The 20,366-nt window shown below is 45.6% G+C and overlaps 1 protein-coding gene across 3 annotated transcripts in view; it reads right to left on the minus strand.

Annotated features, from left to right (window-relative positions):
* The window catches only part of LOC137421591 (phospholipid-transporting ATPase ABCA1), an 86,816-nt gene extending 66,989 nt beyond the window's left edge, over window positions 1-19,827 (minus strand). Inside the window, exon 1 of one of the 3 annotated variants that reach the window (XM_068107799.2) lies at window positions 19,707-19,827. The gene's annotated coding sequence lies outside the window, so the exon portion shown is untranslated. The remainder of the gene's footprint in view (window positions 1-19,706) is intronic. The other 2 variants (XM_068107797.2, XM_068107800.2) reach the window with 2 other exon arrangements.
* Between the last annotated feature and the right edge of the window lie 539 nt (window positions 19,828-20,366).

A 20,366-nucleotide genomic window follows, 5' to 3' on the forward strand; every position in this document is an offset into this window, starting at 1 on the left:
TTTCTCCAATACTCCCCAACTTTCCCCAATCCCCCATTCCCTAGTCCCATTGCATGTAAATAACAATCAGTAGAGCCGACCTTCCCCTTATTCCCCCATTAAATGTCGTGCCCAGGTCCACCGCACCACACGTAGACAACTTTCGGACATCTTCCTAGTTATTCTTAATCTATGTCAGTTAAGGCCTCGTTTCCATTAATTATGACTCTTCGTTGCACCAGAATGTGATTATATGGCATCAGTAGTGAGTTTAGGACCTTTCCCATACCTCCTCCCATCTTCTTCCCCAAACAACAACAATAACAACAACTACAACAACAATTACAACTACAACTACGACTACAACAACAGAGGGGCGGGGAGTGTGCGTCCTCACACCGGCTCGGTTACCCGCCATGACCATGCGCTCCACGGCGTTACCCCGAAGGGGCTGGCTGTCAGCTCCTCGTCAGGGGCGGAGCCAGTAACCCCCCCCACGCACCCAATGAGAAGCAACGTGCCGATTCCATCTGGGGCGGCGCTAACGAGCCGAGGGCGTGTCACTCCCCGCCGGATATACGCGGCCCCGCGCCGGATGTGACGTCAGATGCGCCTCAGCTTGGAGAGAGAAGCCACCGCCACCCCCAGCGCGACGAGACCTCCCCGCATCTTTGGACCGGACCGGACCGTACTGTACCCTGCCCCGAGCCCAGGAGGACCTGGAGCCATCGATCCTGCCTTTCCTAGCCATCAAACCCCCGTGTGAGTCAGCCGTTGTCCCGTTTGTCTGTCGTCTGTCCGGGGTTAATATAAGAGTGTGTCTAAGTGCCTGTCTTTCTGCGATTATACCTCTAGCCCCTGTAATCTGACCTTTCCGTACGAATATAATCTCCTCCGGAGGTCTTGAGAATTGAAACATTGGTGTCGTATTGTGTTATTGTAATCCAGCCGGGTGTCTTCTTTTTCTTATTGAGCCAGCATCGCGCGACTAGTCAACGTTCGGGCACAATCGGGTAACTTGTGCAGACGTGGTCATACCATAAAACCGCTCGGTAAATAACATCCAAGCCACGTCTGTAACAATATCAAATGAGGAGGCTATTTCACCCAAAATGTGCCTGTGCCATATCCCATTAACGTTAATCTAACAATTTGCTTATCTCGTATGTACAAACACCTTTCATCACAAACTGGATCTAATATTACATCCACATGGCTTTTAAAATCAGTGGACACATTGCACTTAATCTCCAGGCAAACCATTTAGAGAGTGTCAATGTACAATGATCTTTTGGGGGAAAAAAAGTTTTACGCAAGATTGAAGACCACAGAAGAGCTAGATGACAAGAGGGTAGAAAGGCAACAGAGCGATAATGGGCCAACAGTTAGACACAATAAGTAAGGAAATGAATGAAGAGAGATAACGGTAACATGGAAGTAAGAGGGTTGGGTGACGTGAGGTATTGTCAATTGCATTAGAAAAGATAGCGGATAAAATGAGATGGCAGTGCAAATTCCGTTTGAAGCCCTTGAGGGAAGAGTGGGATGGATCAGCTTCAGGAAGGCGTTTCCACAAATGAGAAAAAAGAGGAGTAAATGAGTTGTGCACAGTAAGGCTGGATTTGGGGAATTTAACCAGGAGGTTACTGGGTGAATCCAATAATCCTGGAGTTACTGGGGTGTGTTGGAGGGCGAAGAGAGTGGAGGGAGCCACACCAGAGTAAGAAGAAGAACCACTGCTTCCGCATCTTCAGGCACATATGGCTGTCGAGACAGTTTTTCCTTGGCCTAGGGGGGTACAATCTTGGATGGGTCACCACTCCGACAGAGGATACCCAAATGACCCATTCTTCCCAGTAAGCTAGTACTCATTTTGCCGACCTCGGAAGGATGACAGCCCGAGTAAAGCCACCTGGTGTCATGTAATGGCACAGGAGGGGCTAGAACTCAGGACACCAAGATCTTATGGCAACACCAGGATTTTCAAACTAGAGAAGAGGTGGTTATAAAAAAGAAAAAAAGAAAAAAAAAGAAGTCACCAACCTGTCAGAGATCTAAAAATAAATAAATCTTATGCTTTGGCCTCATTGAGGAAGATGTCAATAATATTAAGAGCTTTTGATTCCACAGAATGCAGGAGACAGATATAGCTCGGATTTTCCAAGGAAAGACTTGGACTGGCGGGGGATGCCCAATCTGGAGCTGGTTTTTTAGAACAGCTTTGCTATGTGGTTGGCCCAAGAAAGGTCATGAATGCCTAGAAGTTAGAATCCCATGGTGAGGCCTAGAAGTTAAAGAGACCGAACCTCTCACAGAGGCTGATGAAATAATAAGATAGATGGGTTTGTTTGACGATCATTTTGGAACAACAGGGTGAAACTGACTTTTTCCAGGATTGAAAGACACGTTCTATTTATCAGACTGGCTTTTAATCAATTGCAGTCAGCAGAGTGTCAGAGCTACTGTTTGCCTGTCAGTGGGATGCAGTGCTATATCAACTGCAAAAAAGGAGAGCATTGTAGTGGTCGTTTAGGTATGAGCGATGTTTAAATATGAAGCAAGGCCTCGTAATATATTTCAGCGAGCACGTACGACTGACAAAACTGGCACATATTTCACTTCTTAAATCATAGTACCTGTGGAGTGCTAAACACTAGACACCTGGCTGTCCATCCTGAGGTGAAGGCTGTAGCAAAGATGTATTCAGGGTATGTAGAGCCCATTGTAAATCGCTGAAGTCCACCCTGATCTGGAGAAGAGGTTACTACTACAATGGAAGTCTTTCATCTTAAAATAGGCACAAGTCACTGAGTGCAAGGTTTGGCGAGTATGGTGGATATCGAATTAGTTCAACAAACTGCTCTTTGAATTTATTGCACCTGATCAGCCTGATTGGGTGCCCCGACTAAAAGTTTCAGACGTTTCTTCTGCATTGCCGATCGAAACTGTTTTTCCAACAACGCAACGTAACTGTTACGAGTAACCCTCGTCCCTTTTGGAGCCACGAACGTCCCAAAAGATGACCAACATCAGCTTCTGGGTGATGCCTGCACTCAAAAACCTTTTCTGTTCCACTGCGCCAACTGCATTTTGGTTTGTGAATTGAAGGGCATCCGGGTTTCATCCATATCGGTAGTGACAATGGTGTTCACCAACTACCTCACACCCCCTCTCCTCACTTGATCTATTCCTAGTCACCATGTGCTGATACATGAAGAATTGTGACTTTTGGTTATATGTGAGCACTCAGAGCTCTCAGCATGGGGTAACTTAACATTTTGAGATCAGCCAACCAAACTCGAGAACCATTTGATATGCCTGTGGTCACAACGATTTTTTTTCACTTTTTTTTTGGTATACTACGTCAAAGCTCGTACAAGAGCTAACACATAAAACATATAATGAAGGGAGCAGGAGACAAGAGGGGGAGAGAGAGGAAAGTACAACAACAGTAAGGAACGGACATGAGGATATCTGTGGAAGAGAGAGGGCTGGGGCGGGGTACACGGGATAAACAAGATGGACACTACAGGGACTTTCTTTCCCCTTCAGGAAAGAAAACGGAATTTGCAATTATTCTGCAATTTCCCTTCACCAAATCTTCCATGCAATCAATGTTATTCAATGAATGGTTTGTTCAGGATTGTCTGGAATGAGGCTCAATTTCACTCCTTTCATGTCCCTCTTTAAACTTCCGCAACCATCTCCGAACGTTTTTCACGTACTCCGCTGACTTCACACACTGCGGCCAACTAGTGATGAATGTCCACATGTGTTTTTCCCGTTGGATGCAAACATCTTTTGACAATAACATTGCTCATGTGCAAGCTGAAGCAGCCATTTTCCAGTGTACGAATACACACTGTGCGTACAACACCGCCAATGACGCACCCTATGATGTGATGTCACTGCTGCCACAGGAAATGGGCCATTGACAACGTGTACCACTGTCATCAAGTTCACATTCATGAATTAACTAGCAGAAGTACCCGGCGTTGCCGGGCGGGGGAGGAGGGTGGAGGGTGGAGGGGAGGAGAGGGGGTAGAGGAGGGGAGGGGGTAGAGGAGGGGAGGGGATGGGGGGGAAGGTAGAGGGGGAGGGGGAAGGGGAGGGGAAGAGGGCGGAAGGGGAGGGGAAGAGGGCGGAAGGGGAGGGGGAGGGTGGGGAGGGGGAGGGTGGGGAGGGGGAGGGTGGGGAGGGAGAGGGTGGGGAAGGGGAGGGGGAGGGGAGGAGGGGAGGGGAGAGGGGAAGAGGGGAGGGGAGAGGGGAGAGGGGAAGAGGGAGGCAGGACAGGAAGGGGAGTGGCTCACGTTTGAGTGAATGTGGCTCACGTTTCTGAGTTAAGTGTGATGCGGATCAGGAAGAAGAAGTAGCCGTACTACCAAATTCGTACACTTCCAGGATTGTTTGATTTATTTGTATTCAAATGTCTGGTAATTGTTTTGTATTTATTTATGCGAATGTGTACTTGTGTATAACTGTCATTAATTTTAAAAGGCTTCAGCACCATCAAGCGATTTTATTTTTAACTCCAAAAAAAACGAACTTTTTTTTTTCAACTTTCTTTTGTTGTTGTTTGCCTCGAACACTCCCAGGCACTCACTGATAAACGTCTGAAAGTTTGAAGAAGATCCGTTCAGCCATCTCTGAATAAAACGTGGACACAGACAACTCACATTTATATATGTTACTATAATTCACCAAATGTCCGTCTGTCTGTCTGTTCGAAGGTACCGTAAAAACTGCTGAACCGATCGCAAAGATATTTTGGGTGGGTAATCCTGAGACCCCTGGGAGTAAAATAGGCTATTTAGTTTTCCCAATTTCAGCTTTGGTCTCCAGCATTCTCAGGTTTGGACTCCCGCATAACATTCGCGTTCGCATAACGTTCATTGTGACGATGTTCTCATTGCGACGATGTTGTGACGATGTATGTGTTCACGGTAGTGTTTGACGTGACGGTGTGAATGTAATTTCGTAACGTTTTTCGTTTCGTAATCCTTTAATGAACGTTTAATGTTTAATGAACGTTTAATGCCCTTCGCTGTCCGGGGCCGCACGCGCGCTACACTGGACGGGCCAGCGTGTACCTTGCCCATCGCCGTCAGGCTCGGGTAAACCGCTGAGCCCCATCCGTGATGGGGACTGGGGCTTGAGACAGTGTCCCACGAACGAGGAATTCCCAGTAAGCGCGAGTCATCAGCTCGCGTCGATTAAGTCCCTGCCCTTTGTACACACCACACACCGCCCGTCGCTACTACCGATCTGACGGTTTGATGAGATCCTCGGATCAGCCCCTGCACGGGCAGTTCTCGGCTCGTGCCGGTGCACCGAAAAGATGAGCGAACTTGACTGTTTAGAGGAAGTAAAAGTCGTAACAAGGTTTCCGTCGGTGAACCTGCGGAAGGATCATTATCGGGACAACATGAGAGCGAGCGAGACGTATGTCGTACGTGATCGTCCATGTACTGTTTAGATTTTGATGATTTGCGTGTGATACGATTCAACGGATGTTTATATGAATCGCTTAAAATAAAAAAGCCTTCAATTTCTGATATTTTACCTTTTCATTTCGGCTTCCCAATTGAAGCCCCGCCCCTAGGGTGGGTACCGTTGCTAGTATATATAAATCGGGATTTAAATTTAAATCCCGATTTATCTATCTATAATTCCAGTAATCTCTGTGTGTGTGTGTTTGTCTGTGTGTTCGTCTGTGTGTTTGTCTGTGACCGCTGTTTCTCGACAACCACGGGTCCGATATACTTGAAACTTGCCAGGTATATTGCTGGGGACCCGAGGATGTGCCTTTTCAAGGTTTCATATTAATCGGAGAAGTAGTTACCGAGCTATGGCGATTTCTTTACCAAACTCCGCAAGCCGTTCGCTTTGGACCAAACCATTTCATGTAAATAGAGGGGGGGGGGGGATTGTCACCGTACTCGCAAGCCGTTCGCTTTGGCTTTGCGAATGGACCAAACCATTTCATGTAAATAGAGGGGGGGGATATAATTTTAGATATATATATAGTACGGGCATGCCCTAGTATATACTAATCCCGATTTATAAATATGAATTCAAAAATTGATCCAGACGTCTATTCTCTTTCAAACATTCAAACCGACAGAGGTAGTTATTTATCACAGCATCTGTAGAATTTTCACCCTGTTACTCAACTCTGTTTTGCTGTTATTTGGTGGAGCAAAAAGTCAACTGAGCTTTATAGATATCTATCTATAATTCCAGCAATCTCTGTGTGTCTGTGTGTCTGTGCGTTTGTCTGTGACCGCTGTTTCTCGACAACCACGGGTCCGATATACTTGAAACTTGCCAGGTATATTGCTGGGGACCCGAGGATGTGCCTTTTCAAGGTTTTAAATTAATCGGACAAGTACTTACCGAGCTATGTCCAAAAAACGCTTCAACCAATCAGAGAGCAGCGAGCTATCACGTGTGCCGAACGTGGCGATCAGACTCTGCCTCGGACGGCACATTTGAGAGCATATTCATTTATTTCACGTTGGAAAACTATGTTGCCGTTAAACTATGTTTTAAAACGAATTCAAACTGCGATTAAATTAAAACGATTCATCCTAACTGCGATTTGCGACCTTCCGGACAGTGAGACTTCACTTCCGGCAGCCAATCACAGAACGCTTTGTTGCGTAGGCGTGGCCGATGTGAGAGCGAGCGGAGCTGAGCGCGTTACGAGCTGACCGCCATTACGGTTCGTAATTCGATTTCTTATGCGCATTATTTCTCCCAATTCAGTCAGAGCGAAGGGCGGAAGCGAAGAGCGTTGTTTTTTTGGTTTACGGGCATACGGGCGGGGTAGAGCGTACGGGTAGCGTTTTTTTTTTTTTTTGGCAAGGAACGGGCACCCACGTACGGGCAATGCCCTAGTTTAGATAATTCGGAGATGTTCATATTTCAAGGCAACTCCTAGAGCACGTCCGCGCACACAGTGGGAGATGGAGTTTTGCAATCATGTGTGTTTGTACGTGTGTCCAGGCCATAAGCATTTTACCATTTGTCTTTTATCATCAAATTTTCAACAAACTCTTATGAGAATATGGAAAACACCAATTAATTAATTTTACATTTACTGTTGTTTTCTTCAAGTTTAGTTCAAGTACAAAGCGGACGCACACATGCCTTGCATTAAGAGATGCTTTCTAGTTAATTTTCGAATATAATATACTGATAAACCTTTGTTTGCCATAGCATATATCTTTTATACAAGGTCAAGGCTCGTGGAAGAGTTAGAACACTGAACGGATAAGGAAGCAACAGAACAAAAGGATATGAAAAAGATGGGGCTTCAGGGAAAGGGCAAAGCAATACACTCGGATCACTCTTCTACAAATGAACAATATGCAGTAATGATGAACGGAAACCTCGCCTAAATCACCTGGCACAATTGTAGTAGTAGTAGTAGTAGTAGTAGTAGTAGTAGTAGTAGTAGTAGTAGTAGTAGTAGTAGTAGTAGTAGTAGTAGTAGTATAACGGCCCATTTTTGGCCAAATGTAATTTTACCCTCCAAATCAAATAAATACTTATTCACCACCAAAACTTTGTTCCAAGCCCTCATAATAATCTATGTGAAACCAAGCAAATTAGGAGTAATGTATTTAATTACAATCACATTGTGCGTTACCCAATACGGGATTCAATTAATGTCGTTTCCTCTAGGGGGACCGATGATACCAGTTTATCCTCCGGAGTTGTGAGCCAGCCATCATGCCTATAATCGTCAAGTGAACCGTAGAAACAAAAACATGAACAATGACACAAACAAAATCACAAACCGATAAATAATGGGTTTTTTGGGCCTGGGTGTTTGACCAATAAATCTGACGAACTGGTTCAACAGTTGAAGTAAGTCGATGTTATTTGCAACCCGAAGCCAATAGGTCAGCGTGGCCAAATGTCCATGATAAGTTCATTTAGATTACAACATTGGGTTCATTCTGAAACCAACATGTGGCAGATAGTGACAGATTTAACCTGTTATACTCCACGAGCATGTCTCTTTTGTGGACCCAAAGGTCACAATGTCTCAAACCAAAGTAGAATGTTTTCCTGACAAGGTGTTTACACTGCCTCTGACATCATCAACTAGACGAAAGCATTACTGCTCCAACCAGTTGCTTATATGTACCAGTGCAGAATGCCTGCAGCCTCGTATCCCAGTCACTCGGTCTATGACTTGCTTAACAGTCATCCATATAATATGTATGCAAATATAGTGGTCTTTTATACTCTTCCACTCATATGCTCCACATGTGCCCTTTTTCACCAAACCACTTCCTCATTAAATCCCATCACAATCCACTTCCTCTTCTCTACCCACCTTGTCCCCTTTTCTTCAACTGTGCTACCCTTAATTTTATTTCCCCTCCACCATTTTGCACATAAAAATTATTTCCCCAAACTGCATTAATAGTCCTTGTATGAAAGTACTTCTTCTGATGTACAGTACCATACTCTGTTACAAGGCCGAAGCAACACCCTGAGAAAGAGTTGAAATGTGTGGTTTGCCATGACCATCCAACAGTTAGGGCAGGAATTTGTAATATTTGTTTATGGTGCCGGTGATAGCTCACCTTCTCTGCATGAAGGACACTGGGGGATCTTTAATGTCCACCAAGTATTGCTGGTAGACGTGAAACATGTTCATGACAGTCATAGCTGGGTTGGGATTTGAACCCAGGCTGGACAGCTTAGGGGCAGGTGCGTTGTGCGTACCTGGAGACAATCCTACCAGACCATGAGAATACTTAAAGGAAACTTAAACACACGGAGGCTCTATGGTCCATCGTGCTTGCTCCATATCCAGATCCTCATGATTGCAGGTCGTGATAATTACACAGGTAACCCAAAGCAAGGCATTTCGCATGGACACCTGCAACGTGCAGAGGCCGAATCTGCCAAAAGAAACCTTGGCATCTTCAGCAGCCACAAGCTAAATGCGGACAGTACAGCCAGGTTCACATCCCCATCCGTTGGACAAAATAGGGGTAGGTAGATTGAGGACATGTTAATAAGATAGCCTGGAGTGAAACCAATTAAATTTCATCACATGACCACTGTGCTTGGCAAGACGCTGTAGCTCTGTCTCTCTCTGGTCTACTGCCATGACTAGGTCAAATGAGGGCTCGCGAACATACACCTTGATATTCCATGCCTTCATTTCAGCCATTCACGATCGAGTCGTCTCAGGTAATCCAACACATCATACTCTAGATAATATTAATGCCAAAGTTCTGAAGCCATAACATGTGCGCTCTTGATGAGACTTCTTCAAGCATGTATTAAATAAGGATGCACGTTGGATTTCGTAAAAGTGTGCGAGGTCGTCAGCAGCAAAGAAGCAGAGAGCTACCGGGCCGACGACAAAAGTGTTGTTTATCGGTCACTTCAACTGCACCGGAGATAAAATAACCAATCATTCAATCAACAACACATCTTCACGTGACAAGCAAGCATGCATTCTCATAGTGAGCAGACCAAATGCTTAAAACATACAAAACAAACGAAAGAGACATTCATCAAAATTACACAATCGAATGTGTGCTACTTCACTAGTCTTCAACCCGCACCACGCTGCAGTGACGTCACGGCGAAACGGCCGACAGTAACCCCAAACCGTGTCCGCGAGTAACCCCGGAGCGCGTGCACGCAGGAAACGAGTGGCGGCGCCGCCACGACATTCTTATTCATTCCGAGTATTTACTATTAATTTATTATCTGGAGAGCAGTCGCTGCAACAAAGCCACCCGACTTGTCGAAAGCCAAAACAAGCTGTTTTTGCAGCGTTTTATTTTGTTTTATTTCAAGAACAACATCAAATGAATGTCAAAGAATTTTTTTTTTTTTTTTTTTTTACTTCATCACTAAACACGCAAGTTTCATGATGAGCGCACCTGAGCGAACCATCACGTGATCTAATCCGAAATGGGATTTCAATCCGGTTTTATTTAATTTTCACATCAATCTAATTAAAGACTCATGTTGTGGAACTTGTACGTGAATCACTTGCAGGAGAAATTGACATCAGACTAGACATCAATGTCCTTTTACATGAAATACAGAACCTGGGATCCGGTCGCCCACCGCATAAATCAAAGGCAGGCCACGGACTGGCCTCAAAAAGCCCCCTCCTTCAGGCAGGGGTCAGTGGTTAAACCACACGCACCACATATGTACAGGCGAAAATTGGACGTTGTCCCCCATCCTCACTTGGAGAGAGAGGGAGGAGGGCGATGGGGTTGGTGGTATTTTTTCCCCATGACCTGGCCATGGGTACCCCAAATTCATATGCAAAACTTGATGGAGATCTACCATGTTGTTTTTCATTATACAAGGTTCAGACATCCATAAAGTACTGCACATAATACGCGATACATACAACATACATACATACATACATGAAGTGAAACGTGCAAAACAAGGAGCAGATACTCCAGGTCCCCGGCCTCTTGGGTGGTACGAGGAATAGATATCTGCAATGTGAAAACTAAATGTTCAACGTTTTTTAAAATATCATGTACACAAGCCAGGTTACCAAGATGGTTGCCATGGCAACACGATTCAGCCAATCACAGCCGTGGTCTAATCAGGTTTTGATAATGTCGTGAGGAATAGATATCTGCAACATGAAAGCTAAATGTTGAAGGTTTTTTTTTTAATGTCCACGCCCAGAAAAGTACATGGACGGATGGTCGGTCGGACGTTCGGAGTTCATTTTAATGTCCCACATCTCCAACCTTGTCGGACGGGTGGGGGGCAAAAAGGATCTTCGATAACACGTTAATTATTGGTGTTGTGGCTGTTGTCGTGGCTGTGGTACTTATTCTTCTTCTGTGCACATGTAATTTAAATATACATTGCATTCAGAAATGGCTCCGGTTGGATGTCAATGAAAGATAGTCTGTTGGGAGCCGTTGGTGAGGTATGTGGATGGACAAAAGGACCACCGAGGCACTCGGAAACATGGTGGTGGGATGATGAAGTTGGAAAGAGGATTGACGAGAAGAGGAAGAAGTTCAAGGAGTGGCAGAAGGCGAAGGGTACGGGAGCAGAAAAAGCAGAGCATGAAAGTTATAAGGCAGTCAAGAAGGCTGCAAAGAAACAGGTAGCAAAGGCGCAGGAGGCATGTAGGAAAATGTTTGGAGAACGCTTGGATTCGGAAGAGGGTCAGAGAGCGGTATTGAGGATTGCAAAGCAGATAGCGAAAGAGAGGTGTGATGTGATGGGGGTGCGTTACTTGAAGGATGAAGTGGGACAAATCGTTGTGGACCCAGATGGAATTAAAGGAGTATATGGAAATATATGGAATATATGGAAGAAAAAAAATTAAAGGAAGAGATATATGGAAATACTGTTGAATGCAGAGAATGAATGGGATGGCAACATAGAGAGTAACCCAGTTTTAGGACCGGTAGAGAAGATAACTGGGAAGGAAGTTGAGGAAGCGATAAAAGCAATGAAGAGTAGAAAAGCGGGAGGGCCGACGGGAGTTGTGGGAGATATGTTGAAGGCAGCAGGAAGTTGGGGTGTGAAGAGAATGACAGAGATCTGCAATCTGGTGGTGAAAGAAGGCCGCATTCCAGTGGATTGGGAACTGAGTACCCTCGTTCCTCTGTACAAGGGGAAAGGTGACCCTCTGGAGTGTGGCTCGTACCGAGCCATAAAGTTATTGGAGCATGGAATGAAGGTATTGGAAAGGGTGTTGGAGAGGAGGATAAGGAAGAAGGTGAAGATCGACGAAATGCAGTTTGGATTTATGCCAGGAAGAGGAACGACAGACGCGCTCTTTATTGTGAGGCAGTTGCAGGAGAAGTACATGGAGAAGAGGAAGAAGTTGTTTCTTGGGTTTGTTGATCTGGAGAAAGCATTCGATAGGGTTCTACGTGAAGTATTGACATGGGCATTAAGGAAGTTAGGAGTGGGGGAATGGTTGATCAGAGTAGTGATGGCAATGCACAAAAGAGCGCGCACAGCTGTAAGGACGAAGGACGGGAACAGTGGTGACTTTGAGGTGAATGTGGGAGTGCATCAGGGGTCGGTACTAAGTCCACTACTATTTGTAGCTGTGATGGAGGTGCTCGCTCAGAACGTAAAGGAGGGTTTACCGTGGGAGTTGTTGTATGCAGATGATCTGGTGTTGATTGCGGAAAGTATGGATGCACTGAAGGAAAAGATGAACAAGTTGAAGGAATGTATTGAGACAAAAGGTCTGAAGGTGAATATCGGAAAGACGAAGGTGATGGCAAGTGGTAAAGCATGTGGTGAGGTGGAAATAACTGGGAAGTGGCCATGTGCTGTGTGCAGGAAGGGTGTCGGAGCGAACTCCATTCAATGTACAATGTGCGCTGAGTGGGTTCATCAAAAATGCAGTGGTCTGAGAGGGTCATCAACCAGTGTGGCAGCTACATTCAAATGTAAGGTATACACAGAAGGAGCTGCAGATGGAGGAAATGTTGAGTTGGATCTTGGAGACGGCGTGAAGCTGGAAGGTGTGAAAACATTTTGCTACCTCGGAGACATGCTGAATGGAGAAGGTTGATCAGACTCGGCAACGGTTGCTCGAGTGAGATGTGCATGGAAGAAGTTTCGGGAACTGGGTGGCGTGCTGATGAGGAGGGGAGTGTCGTTGAAGCTGAAGGGAAAGGTGTATGCTGCATGTGTGAGAAGTGTTATGATTTATGGGAGCGAGACATGGGTAATGAACGTAGAGCAGCAACGAAGGCTGGAAAGGGTGGAAATGCGAATGGTTCGTTGGATGTGCGGAGTATCGTTGAGAGAGAGGAAGACAAATGATGAATTGCGAAAGAGGATGGGAATAGAGCCTGTGATGGAAGCTGTGAAGAGGAACAGGTTGAGATGGTTTGGTCATGTGTTGAGGAAGGATGAAAGTGACTGGTTGAGAAGAGTGATGGAAATGAATGTAGAAGGAAGTGGAGGATGGGGAAGACCGAGAAAGACTTGGCTAAAGATGGTGGAAGAAGAAATGCGGGCAAGGGGGTTATAACAAGGAAAGATGCAGAAAATAGGGCAAAATGGAGAAGATTGTCATGGGGACCGCAAGGCTAACCACCGCTCTAGCGGGGAAAATGGCCTTAAAATGCATGTTGTGTTGTTGTTGTATTCAGAAAGTATTCAGACCCCTTCACTTTTTTCACATTTTGTTATGTTGCAGCCTCATGCTGAAATCGTTTAAATTCATTTTTCCCTCATCAATCTACACTCAATATCCCATAATGACAAAGAGAAAACAGGCTTTTAGAAAGTTTTGAAAATTTGTTAAAAAGAAAAAACTGAAATATCACATTGACAAAAGTATTCATACCCTTTGCTGTGACACTTGAAATTTAGCTCAGGTGCCTCCCATTTTCCTTGATTATCTTTGAGATGTTTCTACACCTTGATTGGAGTCCACCTGTGGTAAATTCAATTGATTGGAAATGATTTGGAAAGGCACACACCTGTCTCTATAAGGTCTCACAGCTGACAATGCGTATCAGAGCAAAAACCAAGTCATGAGGTCGAAAGAACTGCCTGCAGAGCTCAGAGACAGGATTGTGTCGAGGCACAGATCTGGGAAAGCGTACAAAAAAAATTCTGCTGCATTGTAGGTTCCCAAGAGCACAGTGGCCTCCGTAATTCTTAAATGGAAGAAGTTTGGAACAACCAGGACTCTTCCTAGAGCTGGCCGCCCGGCCAAACTGAGCAATCGGGGGAGAAGGGTCTTGGTAATAGAGGTAACCAAGAACCCGATGGTCACTCTGGCTGAGCTCCAGAGATCCTGTGTGGAGATGGGAGAAACTTCCAGAAGGACAACCATCATTGCGACACTCCACCGATCTGGGATTTATGGCAGAGTGGCCAGACGGAAGCCAAACAGTTCAATCTTGGTTTCATCAGACCACTGAATCTTGTTTCTCACAGTCTTGAGAGTCCTTTAGGTGCTTTTTTGCAAACTCCAAGCGGGCTTTCACGAGTCTTTCACTGAGGAGAGGCTTCCGTCTGGCCACTCTGCCACAAAGCCCAGATCGGTGGAGTGTTGCAGTGATGGTTGTCCTTCTGGAAGTTTCTCCCATCTCCACACAGGATCTCTGGAGCTCAGCCAGAGTGACCATCGGGTTCTTGGTCACCTCTCTTACCAAGGCCCGTCTCCCCCGATTGCTCAGTTTGGCTGGGCGGCCAGCTCTAGGAAGAGAGGAAGAGTCCTGGTTGTTCCAAACTTCTTCCATTTAAGAATTATGGAGGCCACTGTCCTCTTGGGAACCTTCAATGCAGCAGAGATTTTTTTTGTAGGCTTCCCCAGATCTGTGCCTCGACACAATCCTGTCTCTGAGCTCTGCAGGCAGTTCCTTCGACCTCATGGCTTGGTTTTTGCTCTGATATGCATTGTCAGCTGTGAGACCTCATATAGACAGGTGTGTGCCTTTCCAAATCATGTCCAATCAATTGAATTTACCACAGGTGGACTCCAATCAAAGTGTGGAAACATCTCAAAGATGATCAAGAGAAATGGGAGGCACCTGAGCTAAATTTCAAGTCTCATAACAAAGGGTCTGAATACTTATTTCAATGTGATATTTCAGTTTTTTCTTTTTAATAAATTTGCAAAACTTTCTAAAATCCTGTTTTCTCTTTGTCATTATGGGGTATTGAGTGAAGATTGATGAGGGAAAAAATGAATTTAAACGATTTCAGCATAAGGCTGCAACATAACAAAATGTGAAAAAAGTGAAGGGGTCTGAATACTTTCTGAATGCACTGTATTTTTCGATTACTTCGAGAAGTATCACTGCAGTACTGAACATATAATTGAATGTGCTGCTCCTGTATCATTATAAATGGTTCCTGCTGTCATAGAATAATACATGTTACCATTGGAACTGCTGCATGCAGCACCCAACCCGGCTTCTCCTTCTTCAATCCCAGAAAGACTGCTTTTTCACCAGGCAACCTTATGATTAAACAGACAGAATTTTTTGTTCCAGGTAAATCGTTTGTTAGCTTTCCAGAGTTCCAATGGTACAATTTATATTATTCTACGACACCAGGAACTGCTCCATTAAAGTTCAAGGTAGTTTCCCCATTCTCGCTGAGGGTTGAGAAGGGGGGGGGGTTATTTTGTGTCTTTGACCTGTCCCTGGGTACCCCGACTACGTATGGAAAATTTGGTGGAGATGGGCCCGGCCGTTTGATTCTATAATTACCAGGTGTACACACAGATACACAGGAAATTGCCTTCTTTTCTGGAGGATTGAATAGTCGATTTGAGTCCTCTGCAGGAAGATCTCCTTCAACATAGCCCTTTGTAACTTGTGGACTTTTACTCCAGCATATTCTTCAATTTCCTCTCTCAATTTAATATTTGGTCTTCTCCAGTTTCTTCCAGGTCCTTTTCTACGTTGCCAATTTGTACGTTCATGGGCTGTCTGTTTTCATGCTATGTGCCCAGTTCCACATGAGTTATTTTGATTGTTCCCAATATAGCTTGGTTTTGGCTTAACAGTTAAGGTGGCTGGCTTAAGATCTTAGGATCTTGGGTTTGAGCCCCTGCCTTGCCGTTGAAATAACAACAGGTGTGTTGGCTCAGCCTGTCATCCTCCCGAGGTTGGCAAAATGAGTACCACCTTACTGGTAACAGGGGCACTGCATCAGCGGCAACAACAACAACAACACTGTTACCAATAGGTAGTTCCATTCAGTTTTGTTTGATCCATTAGTTTATCTTCATTTCGATTAATTGGGCAGGCAGGATGGCCGAGAGATACGCACACTCATTTCTAAGCTGTCTAGCCTGGGTTCGAATCTAGATCCAGCTATAAACTGTCATCCTGGTGTTTCCCAGGCAGGGTGTCCATCAATGTGTGTGCCGTCCCTCGGATGGACATTAAACTGGGCACCCTGTCTGCCGGCATTAGTTGGTGGACGTTAAAGATCCTTTGCTGTCTTTGGGAAGAGTATCCGAGCTATCACCGGCACCCTGCCGTGACATCCCTCATCCATCAGACAGGCTGCAGCCTCTTCCCTCTCTTCAGACCTGTCAAAATCACAATCTGGTCAAACACTTGGAATATGTCTTTTAATCCCGACAAATCTCACTCTCACAATCGCTCTCTGAAAGGACCGTATGGCAAACCCTCCTCTCTACTCTCTTAACGATCCTCTTGAGCAAGTTCAGTCATTCAAACTCCTGTGTCTCATTATCAGCCAAGAACCTTGTTGAGCAAACCATATTTCAAAGTTGGCCTCCAAAACCAGCCAACATTCTCCGTTATACAAAGTCTTTCCTTGGCACACCTGAACTCATATTCACCTACAAGGCCTTAATCGGCAGCTTGTTAGATTACTGCTCTCCCCTCTGGGCTGCCACCCTGCCTCACATCTTGCCCAGTTTGACGCCATGGAAACCAAGGTCTTCAAAATATTATTGGAATCTCCCGCTATGAAGCTGAGTCAATGGGCCTATCACTTTCCCATCACAGACAGGTCGATAGTCTCTCTGTCTTCTATCACCTCCTTTCTGGTCTTGCACCGTCTGCTCTTTCTGTGCTTTGCCTCCCTCCCACCCCCAAGGCTTCTGCAGGGCTCACGTGGTCCACCATCAACTCCCTTCTGGTGAAAGAAACTACCATAATCCAGAATCACTGCTCACCTCCACTCATTTGCTCCTTTTGTCTCTCGCTTGTGGAACCTATTTTCACATTCTCTTCAATCTCATCCTTCCCTCCGAGTTTGCAAGACAGCTGTTCACCACCACCTCGGATCATCGACCATCAAAAACCATGATCTTATCATCCAAAGCCCCGTTAACTTGACCCACCAGCAGCCTTTCTCCTTCCAAATTTCCAGCTTTTCCTTCCTGAAAGTTTCCTTCTGTATCCATTTTGTCCATCTCATGCATCCTCCACAATCCTTCATTCCTCCCCACACCCATTATTTGTCCAAGTCTTCCCCTATTTTGTCTTTCAACTCTGCTGTTGGTATTTCCCCTTCCCCTTCGGTCTCTGTCTGTCTCTGTCTGTCTGTCTGTGTCTGTCTCTGTCTGTCTCTCTGTCTGTCTCTCTGTCTGTCTCTGTCTCTCTGTCTCTCTCTCTCTCTCTGTCTCTCTCTCTCTCTCTCTCTCTCTCTCTCTCTCTCTCTCTGTCTCTCTCTCTCTCTCTGTCTCTCTCTCTGTCTGTCTCTCTGTCTGTCTCTCTGTCTGTCTCTCTGTCTGTCTCTCTGTCTCTCTCTCTCTCTCTCTCTCTCTCTCTCTCTCTCTCTCTCTCTCTCTCTCTCTCTCTCTCTCTCATTCCTTTTGTTGTTGCGTCTTGTTTCATTCAGCGTTCTAGCTCTTCCACATGCCTCGACTCTGTATACAAAACAAATTTTTTTTGTCTCTTCGCATATTCCAAATGATCCAATGATCGGTATTCAATGATCAACTAAAATTTCCTGCTTTTTTGGCGTGGTGGCTGAACATCATTTTTGTATCCATCATATCCAATCTCATTCCAACATACTACATCTCCAGATTTAGCCGTTCCATCATAATTTTCAGTTCTTCGGCGTGTCGGAAACTAATCAATGCCATGAACGAATCATATGCAAGGAAATACAAGGAACTTGGACACAGGAGGCCATTTGGCCCATCATGCCTGTGCTTCATTCCCATCCCATTAATTTAATCTATCAGTTTATCGGGAAAGGGACATGGGGCAGTGAGGCAGGCACGGAGACGAACAATCTGGCATTTAGTTAGTTATTTATTTATTTTGAGGATGGAGGAGGTTGGTTGTACGGTGAGGACTGAACAACATTGGCAACACATTCACTTGATGAGTCCCTCTCACAGACATCCCAATCACTACATATGTATACAATCATGCGTACCTGTGTACCCCTTTATCTTCAATGTTTCTAGGTACCTATCTCATTCCAGTTTACGCCTATCTACTGTTTCTGCTGCCACTACTTTTCCTAGAAGATCATTCTCTCTCAGTGAAAGATCCCTGCAACATTCGCAGGACTGGTAGGTCTACATCAAGGGTGGTTTATTCTTGCTCCATCGATATCTACCCTTTACTTTTTCCAGTGGAGCTGTTGGAACACTGCTAGGTCACGCAATGAACAATTTCGGTGGGATTGTGTTACCCTGAAGTGACGCCAATCGCCCGAGGAGTTGTAAGAATGTATCATGTGCGTTGCTGCAGGAAATCACGAGGTTTGTCTATTCATCTAATTTGAAGAAGTTACTGCGAGGCACTCCCATGCATACAGCTGTGGGTGTTTTTCTTTTCTATGAAGAACAAGCAAGGCCCTCCCACTGACCTGTGTACAGACTTTTCTCCCCCCACCGTCTAAACGAAACTGTACTGTGGGACTTTTTTTTGGAAGCGTGGAGATTACATCTCCACTCACCACCACCGCCGCCTTCTCAGCAACTATCGGGGATGCCTCCTCGTGGTGGTTTACCTCCCTTGCGTTGGGGGGCAAATCTTCTCTGGGTTCTTCAGGGCAGTGCGATTATTGTCAGAGCGCCGATTGGTCCCCATGGACCGGCCCGCTCGCTCTTTTCCCTCACTCTCGTGGAACTGGCATTGCAAAGTCGGGGAGACACCATCTTGGATGTGGGGAATCTCTGAGTTTCTCCTGGGAGATTGATCGGCTTTCTCCGTGTCACGAGCATGTTCGAGAGAACTGCCTGGGGCTATAAAACAACAACCACCTTCTCAACCCCCAAACAACCTCACTTACAAGATAAAATAACCACTTAAGCAATAAAAAGTGCCTGGTGGTGGTTTAACGGTTAAAGCGGTTAGCTTGGGATCTTAGGGTCCTGAGTTCAGACCCCAAACAAGGCAAAAAAAACACCGGAGAGGTCGACTCGGCCTGTCATCATTGTGGTTGAGCATAAACCGCACCGGCTTGTTGGGGGTGGGGTAACAGATCAATAACAAGTTCATCTGGGGATATAGCGCCTACCCCCCCCCCCCCCAGCCCCCACCCTGAGCAAGTGGCAGAAGTTAGTGGAAGAGGAGCCTTCGGGTCACCTTTGACTTCAGTCGACAGCTTACCTCAACCAAGAGTTATTAGGAGGATCAAAATTCCTTGGAGTCCAGAATGAGAATGCCAGGATTCAAACGGTGTGGCCACAATGTGCCCAATGTCGGAATTTCGAAGGTTTGTTCTGGACCCCTGGTGTTTGTCCTATACAAACAGCTCGCCGTGCACAAAAGGTAAGCGATCACCATCAACAGCAACCTGGCACTCTTGTCTTACAGATCCTGAGGTATCCACATCCCAATTGTTTGGTTCAGCGGAGTAATCAAATCGGTCACCGACGACCCCCATCGCAGCGTTTCGTCACCGGCAGGTGCAGATCATCATTATAATTATCACTACTACTACGAGCACCACCTGGCACCTTGATAACGAGCTGGTATGTACAATGTAGTCGTTTTCAGATGAATGAAGCAACATAACATTCCCGGCACCGAGGATGACGTAACTGCGGAGTGGACAGGCCGGCTGCGCCTTCGGAAAGAACGAAAGGTAAACTACTGAACTGTATACGTTTATACCTGATAATATCAAGTCATAAATGTAGCGTTACAGAGACGGCACATCCTGAGGAAAAAGCACATTTGCCTGAGGAAAAAAAACCATGTACGAGTCTGTGAGCGAACGTTGGTAAAAAAAATATTTCAATTGAGCAATCAACTTACCTGGATCACTCGGTAGCGCTGCTTTTCCTGTAAATCGCACCTGCGCGCCCTCTATATCTGTATCTCACTCCCTCCGTCTCGATCTGAACAACGAACGCCTTGCTGTGGCGCGTGTGAGCCGGGCGTACAAGCAGAGAATGAGAAATGGGCGGGAAAGGGGCGGAGCAGATGGGCGGGAAAGGGGCGGAGCAGATGAGCGGGAAAGGGGCGGAGCAGATGGGCGGGAAAGGGGCGGGGACGATGGAGCGAAAGACGCAAGGAGCAAGCGGAAAAGTTAAAGATGAATGAAACGAGGCAATCCACTGATCTCGACACTAACTGGATTGGAGACGACGCCAAATCAACGCTAATCTGTCCATTCGCTGCACTGTATTGAAAATATATAGAACGCTCATACTCCGTGAAGAGTGTAGCCGCCGTGTCGCCATCTTGGTTAGCACGACTCGACCGACTCGCTTCGCGGATCTCGTTTGTTTTGAACGTGTCCCAGATTTTAAAAGCCAGACAACTGTTAAAATGCCATTTTGTGCGGCAATAAAACTACTCCAATCGGTTACGGAAGTGTTGTGGAAAGACGTTTCACAGCTGTGAAATCTCATCACTTTCACTTTACTTTTCACATCACTTACATCACTTTCATCATTTCATCACTTTAGTTTG

Source organism: Myxine glutinosa, chromosome 2, assembly GCF_964187855.1.
Source record: "Myxine glutinosa chromosome 2, kmMyxGlut1.1, whole genome shotgun sequence".
NCBI classification, from domain to species: Eukaryota; Metazoa; Chordata; class Myxini; order Myxiniformes; family Myxinidae; genus Myxine; species Myxine glutinosa.